General features: G+C 49.6%; 1 protein-coding gene across 3 annotated transcripts in view; it reads right to left on the bottom strand.

The window, feature by feature from the left end:
- PKNOX2 (PBX/knotted 1 homeobox 2) overlaps nucleotides 1–16,310 on the bottom strand; it is a 266,903-nt gene that overhangs the window by 83,360 nt on the left and 167,233 nt on the right. The gene's annotated exons all lie outside the window — the stretch shown is intronic.

Below are 16,310 nucleotides of genomic sequence, written 5' to 3'. Positions count from 1 at the left end.
TCAGGAAGTGGAAGTAAGATCTACTCTGACTTGACCTGAGTCTCCAAGGTACCAAGTATGCTTTGACCTTCTGCAAAAAGCACTGGAAAGGCCTGTTTCACTCAATAGATGTCTACCAACTACCAACTCTGTGCAGAGAACAGTGTAAGGAGTGTGATGGGACAGGAATGAGGCATGGCTAGGAGAGGGAGGTCATGGTCCTAAAGGAAGGAAGAGAGGTGGAGGTGGGTGGAGAATGCACAGGGAGGGATGTCTCCTCTGGTGCTAAAAATGCCGACTTCAGGCCAGTTCCGTCGGCCTCACTGTCTGTCACTCGCCCCCGCCTGGCCTCCTTCAGAAGACGGACCACCAGGATATCTTCACAACAGCAGGCAGGGCCTCGCCCATCTCACACACCGCTGGTCCCTGAGATCCAATTTCCTTTTGCAAAGGGACACAGGAAGGGGCTTTGGGGGAGGCTTTCTCTTCAGGCAGGGGAACCAAGGCCTCTGTTCACAGCTGGATCTTTGTCTGGGTGGTGGTCAGCATCCCAGAGAGCCAAGAGCAGAGTGAGGGTTGCAGAGGGAAAAAGGTGGGGGGGAGATATAGTATCTTTGAGACATCAGAAGGAACTTCCAGAATTAAGACTTTTGAGATATTAAAGTGGGTGGAATTTCTCTTTTTTGGACCCTGACAAAAATAAAAGAAATAGGAATGTTTCAGGGGCCTATTAAACATAGCCTTCCCTGGAACTCTGGCAGAGAAGGCAACTTTGGATGGGGCCCAAGGGCCAGGATGGTGGGATCTCTTCCCAGGAGCAGTGATCACAGATGCTCATCCGCTGGGAAGAAGGTGAAGGGCCATAGCACTGTAGTGCCTGCAGCCTCCAGAAGAGGGAGCCTGGGGGCAGAGTCAGGGTGGGAGCCGCCTCAGGAAGGAGGGCTTTCTCCCCCTCTTAGGGGCAACTAGTTCTCTTTGACCTCGGGCTTGGGTCTTTTGGTAACCTCATTCCATGGATTAGAAAGTCATAATGAAGGCAAAACAAAGGAAGCTCAACGAGGAGGGCATAGGCTACAGAGAGGCGCCTTTCATTCACATTCTTTTGTTCACTGTCCAGTGAATGGAAGGCAGGGTCATTTTAGAGGCGCTGTCCCTGGAAATATTTGTAGCAGCAGGAGGGCTGCCCTGTCTGGGGGTAAGGAGGGGTGGTTAAGAGTAGTCTGTGCCCAGAGACAACCACCCATGAGGCTGAGAGGAGACTGTTCAGTCCTGAGCCCACCAGGCTGCAGAGCAGGGCCAGACCCGCCTCGAAAGAAGACACAGGAACAATATTCTGAGGACCCAGATGGCCCTGGCCCCTCCCCCTCCTTGGGGTCACCACAGGCCACTAGGCCACTGCCCCATTACCCTCTGGGGGCTCCTCCTGCAAGAGAACAGGAGGCCTTTTCATCAGAGGCTTAAGTTTCCTTCTCTGCTTGCTCAGGCACAGAAGCCTCCGGCAACTTGACACTCCGGGAGCTCAGCTGCTGGAGACCCTGCACCCATGTCCGGAAGCTGGCTCTTTTCCTCACACCTCTCCACCCACACATGCACTTCCCCGATTCCTGAGGGGCCACGTGCAACCATCCTGGAGAGGAATTTGGGGATCTGACTCGCCTTATCAGTGACTTGGCTGGGACTTTGCAGTGGGGTGTGGGGGAACTCCTTGAGCCACAGCAGGGGTCCCGGCCCTTTGGGGGAAGCCTGCCCTTTTTGCATTTTCTTTGGGAGAGGGAGGGGAGCAGCAGGCCTGAGCCCCTGCAAACCCAGCCCCGGGCTTCGGAGATTTTGTCACGGATTCTGAGAGGCTGCTTGGCCCTGTCCAGAGGCCCCAGTGCTCTGTCACCAGACACCTGGGCATTCAAGGGGGCACAGTCAAGATTGCAAGTGGAGGACAGATGAGGAGCATCTCCCATGGAGAGATTTCCCATCGCGAACAGCTCACAGGAAGAGGTTGCTTTTTGATTTGTTTTGTTTTGTTTTGTTCAATGCTGAAAACCTTTACGATATGACATCTAGGAGGGAAAAATTCTAATGCAACACTCGACCCCACAATGATATCCAAGAAGAAATCATTTGTGTCTCTGATATCATCAGAAGAAACTAAAATGCCATTTTAGAGAGCCCAGGAGTCAGCGAGGCAGGGTCAGTGGATGCAAAGTCATAAAATCACACCCCTTTAGGAAATGGGATGGGCAGTCCTGGGCACTCACCTCCCTCAGCCTCCTCAACCCACGCCCCCCCACAGCCCTGCACCACCAGGTCGGCAGTCTGGAGCCCCAAATCCAGTGTGTTGACAAACAGGCTCAGAAAAAAAATACCAGGCTCATTAGGAAGGAGCTCATTAGGACTTGTTGACATGAAACCCATTAGACCAATTAACATTCCATTAACGGCCTGGGGCACCAAGGGGTTAATGCTGCTGGGCAGTAATTGGGCCAGGGTGCCGGGGTTGGGGGCTCAGGGCCTTAAGGATGAGACACAAAGTCTAATTGGGAACTCTCTGGCCAGCTGGCCTGGCAGCATTTGTTCCTGGCCCCTGACCCTAGCTGAGACAAATTGATGGGGGATAGGGAAAGTAGGGCCAGCTTGCTTGGCCCCTCACTGTCCCACCCACCTGCCCCAAACTGGAGACAGGGCCCATGGCTGGCACAAGGACAAGCGGGAGGGGACACTCCCACTCTCCTGGACTCTGACAGTCCTGTTTTCTTCCTTCACGCCCTTCCCCCCACTCCCTCTGGTCAAGTTTCTTTCTCAGCCCCGGGGAAGTGAGTCCCTTCTCTCCAGGAATTGCTTTTCAGTGATGTTACCCCCTTAGAAGAACTCTTTGGAGAAGCTAGAATCCTGCAGGTCCAGAGCCCCATTCATCTGAAGAGTGCTGGAGTTCAGAGAGAGGGATGGAGGGGAGGGTGGCCCTGGGTCTGCCTGCCTTCTGGCCCTGGACCTCCTCCCCTCCTTCCTCCCTTCCTTCCCCCCTTCCATCCTCCTTTCCTTCCTCCCTTCCTGTCCCTTCTTCCCTCCCTGCCTTCTTCCCTCCCTCCCTTCTTCCCTCCCTCCTTCCTTTCTTCCTTCCTCCCTTCCTTCCTTCCTCCCTTCCTTCCATAGCAGCTAAGAGGCACTCATGAGGGCCCCTAGGAATGCTTCTTGTCTGTCCTCCAACACACACAAGCAGCATGTTCATGATTTCCCTTCCCTTGAGACAAGTAGGGGCTGTGGAAGTCCCATCCTCTGTCTGGGTCTCAATTTCCCCATCTGTAAACTTTGGGATTGGATGAGGGAATTCACAGGGCCACCCCTCAGTTCTCAGTTCCCATGATCTAAGCCCGGCCTTGGGGTAAAAAAAAAAGTCTGGATTCCACATCCAGTAGAATCTACCACTTATTCTGTAGCCTGTACAAGTCACTTTCCCTCTCGGACTGCAAAATGAAGGGATTTCCCCAGAACATTCAGGAAGCCTTTGCCCAGGATCTGCACTGCACACATGCTTGTTGAATGGAACGGAAAGGGTTGGATTGTAGCTTCTTTCTAAAGGCCAGCCAGCACCCGACTTCTCTTCCTCCCATCTAGTTGGAGAGTGGGAAGGAGGCCCCTGAGGTCAGCAAGCCAGGAGCCGTCAATCCCTTCAGCCCAGACGCCCCCAGGTTACCCCTCCACCCCCACCCCCAAGCTGTCCCCTGTGAGCAGCTGCCCAGGCCTGGGTTCTGACGTCTAGACAGATTTGCAGGAGGCTGAAATAACACAGTGAACTCAGCAGGAGGGACCGAAAAGCTGCATTAGTAACCTGGCTGGCTTCAACATCTCCCTCTGGGGCAGCCTCCTCAACCCTGGCGCAATCCGTCTCTTTTTCCCTCAGCCCCAACACCGCATCCAAAATGATCTTCTCTGGCCCAGCTCCCTTCCCAGAAGTGGCCTGTAGGTGGCGTCGCAGGGCCCACTTTAATTGCATTACATAATATAACCTGTTTACTAAATCATGTAATCAGTCGCCTTAGGATTTGCAGCTTGGGATGTGTATGGAGAATTGGACTTTGAGTCAAATTTAAAAACAAATAAAAATGAGAGGCAGCTGTTGCTGATAGTGTGATATTCATCTTTTGGAAACAAATTCACCCCAGTGCTATAAATTATGCCTGGAAAAAAAAAGTGTTGCTGGTAGAACGGAGTTGGCTAGGTCTCCTCTGCTGGCAACTCATAGCGATGAATCTTGAAATAACGGTGTCAACCTGTCACTGATTTCATGTGACTCTGTGGATTTATCTAAAGAAGCAAAGGCTTGTGGGTGCATGCGAGCACACACACATAGAAACACACACACGCACCAGGTCTCTCTGCAAAACCCAGTAAGGGCTAGAAGTGACAAGCTGGAGGAGGGGTGTCTGCCAGAGCTCGGTGGTCCCTGAGGCTTGGTGGATGGAGTCGGCACCGAGAACTGAGCAGTGACAAGGGTGAGGTCAATTTGTGGTGGCAGAGGAGGACAGAATGGAGAGAGAGGATGCACCGTGGGCTGGGAAGCTTGACCATGTGAGCAGGGGTTTGTCACCTCCAAATCAGTTGTCGTGTTGAAATGTTTCAAAAAGAGGGAGAAGTGGAGGCTCCTGGAGGGGAGGACTAAGGAATTTGGGAAGAGGGGCAAGCTCCCCAGAGCCTGCCCCACCTTATAGCACAGCAAACACCCTTGCTTGCCTCTTCACCCCAGGGGCTGTGGGCGCTGAGAGGAAGCTGGGGACCCTGAGGATTCAGGCAGCAGGAATGTGGGGCTGAGTGGGTGCTGCTTTCTGCCTGTCTTTCTGATCCTGGGCTGATGGGGGGAAATGGAGATCCTCCAGTCTGATGAGGTCAGGCTCGGAGTGGGGCCTGGGAGCCAGGGAGGGAGGTTGTACATATCTATGTTACTGAAGGAGGGACAGGTGCAGAGGAACTGAGTGGGATTTGCACTCAGGTCTCACATCCTTGTTCACTCTGTGTCCTGAAGGCCAGCTAAGAGGTCAAAAATAAGCCGTGACTCCACAATGACCCAGGTCCCAGGGCACACTGCACCCGGCACAGAGCCCAAGTCCTTGCAGAATGTCACAGCCAGAACACCTGCTTCCCTACTGCCCTTCCAGGTCCTCCTTGGAATACTCAGTGGGGAGGCAAAGATGACAACCAAGACAAGCAGACACTTTGGCCACCCATAGCTCTCCGTACTAATTGTCATTTGCCACCCTTCTGGGAAGCCAACTTGGGAGGTGGTGCCAGGTCATGCCCTAATATCACGATGCTGGTGTCCAGAGAACAGAGTGGGGACAGAGCAGAAGCCAGCATGAGCTTTGGCTAGGACTGCCTGCTTCTGACTCCCTAAGAGATGTGCAAATCTCTCTCCCTCAATCCTCCTTCAGACCTTAAATGCCGCATGGAGTGAATGGTTTGGAAAAGGTAAGAGCCTTCTGTGAGACCAGAAAATCCAGAGACCCTTCCCACCCAACCCCCAGTTTCCATCCCAAGGAGTGTGGCCTCCCCCTAATGGCCTGTGGTCCTACTTCCGAGGGCCTCAACCTCCTCTCTGGTTTCCACTCCCAAGACCATTTTACTGTTCGTTCTTTATTTGGAGTAACAATATGTCCCCAGTGTGGTCAGGCCAACAGATCACTTATGCACTCACTGACCCCAGCCTAGAGATGAGCAGAAGCTTACATTAGAGACCCACCCTCATTAGAGACCCACCCTGGAGGAGAGGGTGCCAGGTCCCTCTGTGTCCACGGTTCACTATGGGGAGGATTAGTGGGCACACAAGCAGCATGACAAAGCAGTGTTTGGGGACAGGCCCCAGCACTGGGTCCATCACCCTCCTCGGCCGCTCCCTCCTCCATGGACAGGACCTGCCTTCCTTGAACTCCAGCCCGACCAGGTTTCCCAGAGAGGAGCCCCACCGTCCTGCCCTTTGCTGATGGCCATGCCGCTCTGACTCACACAGAAGCCAGAGTTCCAGGCCTGCAGCCTCTCCTCCTTGAGTCCCCAGTTCAGCTATTTTTTTAACTGGGCTTCACAACACGGAGCAGGAGAGTCAGAGGAGCAACACCCGCCCTGCTTCTGCGCCCTCTTCCTGGTCTTGCTCCCGCCTCTCCACACCAGGAACGAGAGTGCTGGAGCCCCACCGCCCTCCCTGCCTCGCTGTCACACCTTTCCTGGCTTCAGAAAGCTGCTGATATATTTTACAAACTGAAACAGCAATTTAATTCCCCCTGATAGCGGCAATTGTCCATTAGATCTTCCTACCGAGGAGCTTAACAATAATTCCTTTCATCCAACTGCTTGCTTCTTCTTGATCTGAGAATCAATCCCATAAATAGCAGGCAAGAGTTCTCACATTACTCTCCCCTCCAGCTTTTAGCATTTTGATGAAGATTCTCATCTCCTCTTTAAGCACTTTACAACTTGGCAATTTTTCCCCCTTTGGTTCCTTTAAACAAAATAAAACAAAAAACAGAAAAAAAGCGTGCCGGCTGGAAGAGGGAGCACAGCCCTTGCATTCTGCTCATGGAAGTGGTGTGTGCCTTTTCCTACCTGGAGGCAGGGGGGTGGCTGCAATGACCTCTGGTAGGTCTTGTCTGCTGGAAAGTGGGTGCTGCTCTGCCCCAGAGGGCCATAACAACTGTGTCCCCAAAATTCACACTCACCACACCTGGGTCCTGCTTTTGCCAGTGATGCTCTACTTAGGGTACCTCTCCCATTCCAGGAGCCCCTCCCCCTATTGTTCACCCCCAGGAATGGAGGTGGGAGGGAGGCCACAGCTGCTGCCCTGGGGTGCTCTGAGCCAACTCCATCCCCCAGACTGTGGCCCCCTTGGAACCTTCTAACCTAGAGAGCGGATCCTGCCCTTTTGTTTTCCTCTCCAGTCCGCTCCATCTCTAGCCAAACAACAAGAGCTGGAGAGGTGGGGAGGCCCAGGCAAAGGAGAGAGCTTGAGGCCTTTTATTCAATTATTTTCCTTTTTTTTTCAACACGCAAGCAGCTCCAGGGATCGGGACAGTGGAGAGCCCTCCAGCTCCTCCACAGTGGTGGCTAGGGTGGAGTGTCAGGGCACCTGGGAGCCCCGGCCCGCCCCTCCCCTGGAGACTCTATCATGTGCGCTCTCGTCTGCACACACTCACAGAGAAACATATCTAAAAATGAACCTGGGACTGAAGTCCCCCTCGACAAACCTGATTCCCAGGTTTATTATTATTTGTCAAGAGCTGACAGCAGCCGCTGCTCAGGCACCGAGCTGAGAAAACAACACAGGCCGGGCCCCTGAGACCCACAACTCAACAGAGACAGACAAACAGCTCCAGCGCTGGGATCCCAGGTGGAAAAGCGCACAGCCACCTCCGGCAGCCCTCTCGGGCTCCCTCCCTTTCGTAAGTCTCTCTTCTCTGAGGCAGTCAGGAGGGCCCTGACGCTCCCTGGGAGCTGGGGGGAGGAGGAAAGCAGGCATGGGGACCATGTAAGGTGTGGGCAGGGTGGCCGGAGCGGGGGCTGGTGGGGGAAGGAGGGCATGGAGGCGAGGGACCCTGAAGCCTATGCATTCCACCCCTGGTGCAACCTCAGATTCTCCTGGGGCCAGGGGAGCTAAAAGGGTCAGCCAGGCCCCTTTTCTCTCTGAGGACTGTACTGTATCCTCTGGCTAGATGATACCTGGTTCCAATTTTTAAAACTTGCCTTTAGGAAAAAAAAAAAAAAAAGTCAAGAGTCAGGGTTGTGGAAGTAAGTGGCTCTGTGCACTCAATTTATCATTGGAAAGCCACTAATTCCTGAGATGCCCTTCCTGCGCCTTCGTGTTGGCCCAGGCAGAGCTCACAAGAAACAAGAGCTCTAAATAGAGCCCGCGGCAACGGGATCGGCCAGAGGAGGAAAGGCTGCCCAGCCAGGCTGCCCCACCCTTGGTCCTCACCACCCCCTTGGAAGGAGGGCGGGTACACTGGCTTTGTGTTCCTGAGCTGCAGGAAAGCCAGCCCTGGGGAAGGGAAGATGACAGCCATGATGCGAGAGGACGTGGCGTGGCCACCCAGACTCACACCCCAGCATATACTCCCTCCATCGCCCAACCTAAGATGCTCTCATGCCTTTTGCTATGTTTCTTGCCTGCCAGCAAGGTGTTCTGTGTTTCACAGCCATGCCCTTCCCTTCATCAACACTTGGCTCCAAAGCCTACTGTTCCATGAAGCCTTCCTTCCCTTTCCACTCCAGGACTACACGTGGGAAATCATGGCGGGAACAATCATCATGCATGTTTCCATGTTATGGAAAATCTGCCCCTCGCCTGCATGTCCCATCTTGCCCACTGGCCCCTGTTCCCCCAGCAGACAAGATCATGGCTCTGCCTTGCATGTTCACTGGGGCAGAAGGGGCAGCCTATGCAATATGACTCCACAAAGTCTACCTCCTTATGAAGCCTCAATATATACACATGGTTATAGTTTAATTTCTTTGGCTTAACTCCTTTTTTTCCTTCTTTTTTTTTTTTTGAGATGGAATCTTGCTCTGTCACCAAGCTGGAGTGCAGTGGCACGATCTCGTTTCACTGCAACCTCTGCCTCCTGGGTTCAAGTGGTTCTCCTGCCCCAGCCTCCCAAGTAGCTGGGACTACAGGCATGCACCACCACACTCAGCTAATTTTTGTATTTTTAGTAGAGATGGGGTTTCACCATGTTGGCCAGGCTGGTCTCGGTCTCTTGATGTGATCCGCCTGCCTCGGCCTCCCAAAGTTCTGGGATTACAGACATTAGTCACTGTGCCTGGCCGGCTTACTTTTTTTTTTTTTTTTTTGAGATGGAGCCTTGCTCTGTCACCCAGGCTGGAGTGCAGTGGCATGATCTTGGCTCACTGCAACCTCTGCCTCCCAGGTTCAAGCGATTCTCCTGTGTCAGTCTCCCGAGTAGCTGGGACTACAGGTGCCCGCCACCAAGCCTGGCTAATTTTTGTATTTTTAGTAGAGATGGGGTTTCACCATATTGGCCAGGCTGGTCTCGAACTTCTGGCCTTGTGATCCACCCACCTCGGTCACCCAAAGTGCTGGGATTACAGGCATGAGCCACCGTGCCTGGCCTGGCTTGCTCTTAAAATGTAAAACAAGCCAATCCAAGAAGCATAACCCTTTGAGTCCCAGCAGCCATTTACACAACAGTGAGAATAAGTTTGTTAGTTCCTGGAGCCAATTTGGATATGAGTGAGATGAAAATATAGAATTAATAACAACTGCCACTTACTGAGCCCTCCCTGTGCCCCAGGCATGACACTAACAGCAGATACAGATCACCTGGTCTCTTTCTCTTAACAACCAGATGGTGTCGGCATTACGGTTGTTCCCATTCATGGGTGAGCAAACTGGGGCTTTGAGGAAGTTTCCAGATGTTACACACAGTCTGATCCCAGAGTCTGCAGGGTTAATTGGAAGTCTCAGGGTGAGGGCAGGAAATAGCAGGGAAGGACTGAGACTCCTAGAAACTGGAGAAGTGCAGAAAAGGTGAGGCTGATTATAAAACCAAGCTGCCAGTTTAGAGTTGGGCCCTCGAATACTGGCTGTCCTTTGACTTTCCTATGCCCTGATTTTCCAAGCATCATATTATACTGACACCACTAAATGTCTTCTGTGTTGCCGAGCCTGGGCTTCTGTACATCAGTTAATGGACACACACTCTGTGCCTTCCCATGGTGGGGAAGTTCCTTCCATCAGCCCTGTCATCCTGCTACAGCAGTGTGTGTACACATTTTGTTAAATATTTCATTGCATTTTGCTCTTATTATTTTATAAAAATGAGCGGGAGATGGGAAAATGAAAGTGCTGATCCCAGCGATAAGAAGTAGGGGTCTCATAAACATAATACGACTGAGACGAAGATGGAAAACATTAAGCGAGCTGAAAGCGGCAAATCTTGAGTCTTCATCGTGGACTCATTGGACTGTGTGTTCAATTAGGAGGAGAAGGAACAAAATTAAAGAACACAAAATGATGGAAATATATGGCTGAAGACTGCATCTCAAAGGCGATGTATAATTGGAATCTGATAATGTGTCATAGCTGTCTGGGAGCAGAGCTCCAGGAACGCATGGGGCGCGTACGAAAGCCAGGCTGCCTGTGCCTCACCCTGCTCTTGGCGGCTTTCGGGCCAGGGCTCTGAATCACATTGACTGGGATTCTGTCAGTGTCTCTGTTTTGTCATACTGGACTGAGGGGCCCTGCTGGGTCCCAGGAGGAGTGAAGTAGGGTAGAAGGGGGCATGCAGTCAGCCTGCTCTCTGTGACAGTCTCCACTTGGCCTTTCCCCACACACCCTTGGCTTTCCAGGGACCACCCACAGCTGTAAAGAAGTCCCTGTTCTGGAATGAAATCTGTCCATGACGCACAGGCTAAGAGGCAGCTGGCTGTATCTTGGGAAAGCGTGTCCAGTGGAGCAGTATTAGTGTTTTCAAGCCAGGGCACCCCATCGTTAGGGAGCATCCCCTCTCTTGTCATATCTCCCTGAGTCCAAGATTTATCATCTTGCCAAAGAAGCCCCTTCCTGTTCACTTCAGAGTCTTCTCTTCCTCTCTCAGCCCAGAGAGATTCCAGGCAGCAGTCTGAATGGGCAGCCAGTGAGCCAGCAGCAGGGTTATTACCCACATCCTCTGAGGCAGGCAGCTATTAAACAGAAGTGCAAGGACGGAGCTGTGTTCTACCTCCCACTGGCTGGGGCTGTTCTCTGCCAGGTCCCGTCCTCTTCAACCTCCAGCCTTGGAAAGGGGCTGTGGTTCTCTGGCTCCTAAGAGGGAAAACTTTAGTCATGTGCTGGCCCTTTCAGCTGCTCTCAGACACAGAGGAGGAGTGTTTCATATTAGCAGCAGAGTCTTTGAATACTAGGAATGGGTCTGAAAACTATAACTCACCGTGAAGCTTAATTCTGACTTTCACAACGCAACCCATTTCCTATCATTATGGTCTGGGTGGAGAGAAAGAGTCCTGCCTTTAGCACAGAATCTTTGTAGTCTCGATGTTCAAGATCATGCCTTCACTTTGCCCTCTTCTTTCTCCAGTGAGATGGACACCATCTCTCATGCTAGGGCAAGGACCAGGGAGTGGAAGAAGAGGAGGAGAAGAAGGCAATTTTGCACAGTGGACTCTGGCCCTCAGGGACCAATTAGGATGCTTAGAACAGTTACTAATCCCCCGGGATCTGAGCATTTGTTAGTCTGGGTCTTCCAGGGTCAAGCCTGTCCAGGGAAAAGGAACAAAGTGTCTCTACTTCCAGATCAGGAGGTTCTGTCCAGAGCAGGTTGATCGGAGCAGGCAGGGTGCTGCATGTGAGATGTCTGCTCCCAGAGCCAGGCTCTGGGATGGGAAGGAGAAGTAAACGGGGCTACTCTTCTAAGATGACTCCCCAAGGGCACAAGTGTGCCTGGGGCTGGGGACAATCCTTGCTGTCTTCAGCCCCCTCAGAGCTTTCTTCTCTGTTTAGGGCCTGGCTGTCTCCCGTAAGAGTCTGTGCTTTGTGGCACTGGGAAGAGCCGTCTGCCGTCTCTTTGTCCTGCAGTTCATAAACGTGAGAAAAAGAGCTCACTTAATGAGGCACTTGCCATGGTCAGGGATGATTTCACTAGCAGAAGCTGTGTGCATGTGAGCTGGGGAAGTGTGGGGAGTAGGGGAGATGGGCAGAGGGAGACAGGAAGGTGAGGAAGCCCATTTCAGAATGATGGGGAATGTCAGGCAGAGAGCCCCCCAAGGGGGACAGAGAGTGGATGCTGGGGAGATGGAGGGTCCAAAGGAGCTGTCCACTGTGAGAAGCCAGGTGCTGCGGCTGCCGTGAAACCCATCTCAGCCTTTTCTTCACTCCTCAGGAAATAAACGCTTCTTCTCCAATTCTGGAAGCAGTGGGAACTCCAGACACTAGGGCAGACTGTCAGACGACCAACAGAGGTGGAAGGGTCCTGAGTCGCCATGAGGTCTGACTTCTTCCTGAGACAAATAAGGAAACTTGCCCAAGTCCATGCAGCAAGTTGGAGATAGGGCCCTAATTAGAACCCAGGTCCCAAGTAGCAAATCCAGGCCTCATTTACTTAGCACCTATTCTGTGTCGGGCACTGTGTGGGGCAATGGACGTCCCAGAAGGAGAAAACAGACGACAAAGGAAAAGAAATGAAGACGTAGCAAAGTGGAGATTTCCCTGTGCTGAAGCAGACAGGTGACTTCAGACTTAAAAGATCACAGTGCTAAGAAAGGAGAACATAAAGCAAACTTCAAGCCCCAACACATGGTGGTGAAATCAGAACTTTAATGGGAAAAGAAGAGAGAACCACACGTTCCCACAGATCCTCATTGCAAGATCGGAAACAAGGAGATGGTGCAGCCATGTCAGCAAGTTCTAGGAGAAAAAGGTTTTGAACCTGGGATTCTGAGCGCAGTCCGATTATCAGTCAAGTGTGAAGACAAAGCCAGTGTTGGACATATGAGAACCAGGAGTTTATTTCCCACTCGTTGATATAAAAAATAACTAGAGGTTGTAGCCCAGCAAACGAAGAAATCTGAAGAGGCGGAGGACACTGAACAAGAAAGAGTGGCTGCTCAGGGCACCAGTCATGGCACCACAGGGCTCAGAAGGTTCTTCCACAGCAGCCACGTTATAATGACCCTTCCACGAGCCACTCACACTGCTTAGTTCTGCGGATGAATAATATTGCCATGCCTACAGTGGTTTTAATGCTTTTAAACAGATTTCCATCTTATAATCACCTATAGAATGCAGAGGTAAACTACAGCAATATAACAGTATAAATCCTCTAAATCTTAACAATGTAAAAATCATAGATAACTTATTATTATGCAAAATATAATATGTAGTACTATATATAGTATGTTATATACAGTATAAAAGTATATGGCATACTATAGATCCTATATATTATATCATATATAATTATATATTATAGTACATAGCATACATATGTATTATAGTACATAGCACATAATATACCTCATATGATTATATATACTAACATATAATATTACATATTATATAATGTATATTATAAGGTACTATTTATTATATGTGATTTTAAAATACTGCATATATTATATTATATAGTGTATAGTATTATATATTATATATCATGTATTATATATTATATATCATGTAGTATACAGTATTATGTATGATATATAATGCTATATACTATATTATATAGAGAATATACTACAGAGTATATATTATATATTATTTAGTATTATATATAATACGTAGTGCTACACTACATAATTCATAATCTCTTTAGTATATATAATGCTATATGGTATGTGTTATTTAGTATATGACTATCATTTTACATTATTAAGATTTAAAAGATTTATACTTATATTAATATATAGTATATATTATATATGGTGTATATACGTTATATAGTATATATAATGCTATGAACTAAAAATAGATAATATCGAATGTAATTTGATAAAAACTTATCAAACTAATACAAATTGGAGGGGGAGGATGTGTGCTAATTTCCTCAACTTTCATAGCAGACAGTTAACGGATAAATAGATAAACTGAGAAAAAAGGACTTAAGCATATCATCTAATATGATAAATGTTGGCCATGAAATAACTAAAGCCAGAAGCTGTTGTGGTTGACTTTGGATCATGAGCCTTGTGGGGAGAGGTGAGGGTAGGGAGGGAGAGTTTTTATTTTGTATCTTTTACACTGCTTGCTTTTTCCTCTCACACATACTTCTAATTTAAAAAATAACTACAATAAATAAATAATTATACATCTATATAGTAGAAAACTGGGCAGCAGTTAAAAGTAATGGAGTAGATCTATTTGTTTTGACCCAGAAAGCTATCAATCATATAACCTATGTTTAAAAAGCAAGTTTTTAGAACAATATTTAAAACATAACATTTAACTGTGTTATAATAAACAGCGAAACTGATAACATGTAGTCCCTACCTTCAAGGAGCTTTCTGACCACGCACCCGCTTCCATGTCCTCTGCCCTGGGCCATCTGGCCTGCTTGGGACCTCTTCCCTTTACAAGATGCGTGCCTCTTATTTGCTTGCTTGTTTGTTTTTTAGAGACAGAGGCCTCCCTCTGTCACCCAGGCTGGAGTACAGTGGAGCAATCATAGCTCACTGCAGCCTCGACCTACTGGCCTCAAGCAATCCTCCCTCCTCAGCCTCCTGAGTAGCTGGAACTACAGGTGTGCATCACCATGCCTGGCTAATTTTTTAAAATTAATACTTCTTTTTGCAGTAGATAAGAACTATTTTGTGCATATTTCAAGTAACAACTCTAAGTTCTTGACTATAAGTGCTCAGTCCAAAGACTGGCCTGGATGAAGCTGCACAAGAGATGAACAGCTTTCTACACAAATATCTCGTGGAGGGAAGCAGAGAGGGGAGTGAGAATCCAAGGACTACAGGATGTCAGGCCTGAAAGACTCCTCAGAGAGCCTCTAGTCCTCCTCCCTCGTTCACAGAGAAGGAACACATGTGGGGCCCAGAGGGGGCAGTGGCCAATAAAAGGTCATGCGGTTGGATTATGATGTCCAGAAAAGACAGAACTGGGCTTTGTGAACAGCCAGAGTCAGGAAACAGCAGACAAGCTGAAGGCTGACCTGGGAGCCTGAAACCATGGCCTGCAGAGAATCCTACAGGGAGTTCAGAGGGGGCCCGTTCAGAAGCTGCTCAGAATGCAGATGGCTTGACTTTGAGCAGAGGCCTGCACAAATCAGACCACATCGCCCTTCCCTAGTGTCCGTGGTAGTGGGAAAGAAGCAGTTTTAATATTAGTAGAAGGCGGCGCTTTGGGGCTCAAGGGGAGGGGCTTGCACAGGAACTGGCATTTTCTGAGCATTTCTGATACACCAGACATTGTGTGAGGTGCATTCTTGTGCATTCTCTCATTTAATCTGCACAGAAGCCCCATGAGATAAATATGATTACCAAAATTACAGAAAGACAATGATGGTAAGAAAACTTAAGTGTCCGGGCGCAGTGGCTCATGCCTGTAATCACAGCACTTTGGGAGGCCGAGGCAGGCAGATTACTTGGACTCAGGAGTGAGAGACCAGGCTGGAGAACATGAGAAAACACCATCTCTTTAAAAAAAAAAAATACAAAAATCAGTCCAGCGTGGAGGTGTGCACCTGTTGCCCCAGCTACTCAGGAGACTGAGGCAGGAGGATCACTTGGGCCTGGGAGGCAGAGGTTGCAGTGAGCTGAGACTGTGCCACTGCACTCCAGCCTGGGTGACAGAGTGAGACCCTGTCTCAAAAAAAAAAAAAAGAAAATAAAATAAAAAAAGAAAACTTAAGTTACGTAACTTGCCCCAAATCTCACAGGCAGCAAATGGCAGAGCTAGAATTGGAGTCTAGGTTGGTCTGGTTCCAAAGCCTAAGTTTCCTCAAGGAACCAGAGGACTCCAATAACCATGTGTGCACCAACTGAGAAGAGGAGATATATCTCTCCTAAATGGGGATACAACAAATGCTGTTCCCTTCCTGAACCCTGAGTATGGAATCAGCTCCTTTACCCAATCCATGACTATCCAGGTACACTGGCTGGCTCTTGAGAACTAAGGTTTATGTTTGCCCAACAGGACTTTGAAAATCCCCACCTCAGAGGATATCAGCATTTGGGGCTCCCTTTCTCCCTAGCAGAGTTCCTACAGTGCCAGGCTCAGAAGAAGATGGGCTAGGACTTAGCCGTGAGTGCAGGGAGGAGAAGGAGCTGGAGTCCAGAACTCTTGATTTCCAAGTTTTCACTCCCGAATCTGTCCTGTACCAACCTCAAAGGCATATGACCTGCTCTTGCCACCCCTCAGACACCGGCCCCCAGCCTCCTCCTATGTCTTCCTAGGCACCTCTGCCTCCACTGAGCCCCGACTCTGGGGGAGGCAGGCAGGCCCAGGAGAGTATATATGTCAGTTAGGGTTTGTCGTTTACACGTGGAGATCATTAACGAGACTTATTTTTAAATTGTAATTGCAAAATGTAAATGCTCCCCAAACCGATGTGTAATTGCTACCCCCTCCACCCCAGCCCTTCCCCTCTGGTGCCAGCTTTGCAAGGAGAGAATTAGAAAATAAAAAGGGGGTGGATTATGTAAGCAAAACGATTTTAAAAAAAGAGAGCGAGAGAGCTAAGAATTTAAGTGAGACAGCTGGCAGCTTCTCTGATTGCCACACTTCCAGCATTAGCTGCAAAAATTGTCCTTGCCAGTTGCACCCATCCAAGCAATAGTGTCAACTGTATTTAGTCCCTAGAACAGACCATACTGCCACTCACTTGGCAAGATGGTTCAGTGGT

This window comes from Pongo pygmaeus, chromosome 9 (assembly GCF_028885625.2).
Source record: "Pongo pygmaeus isolate AG05252 chromosome 9, NHGRI_mPonPyg2-v2.0_pri, whole genome shotgun sequence".
Lineage (NCBI taxonomy): Eukaryota > Metazoa > Chordata > Mammalia > Primates > Hominidae > Pongo > Pongo pygmaeus.
The sequence above is the reverse complement of the archived record's forward strand: the minus strand, read 5'-3'. Positions and strand labels throughout refer to the sequence as shown.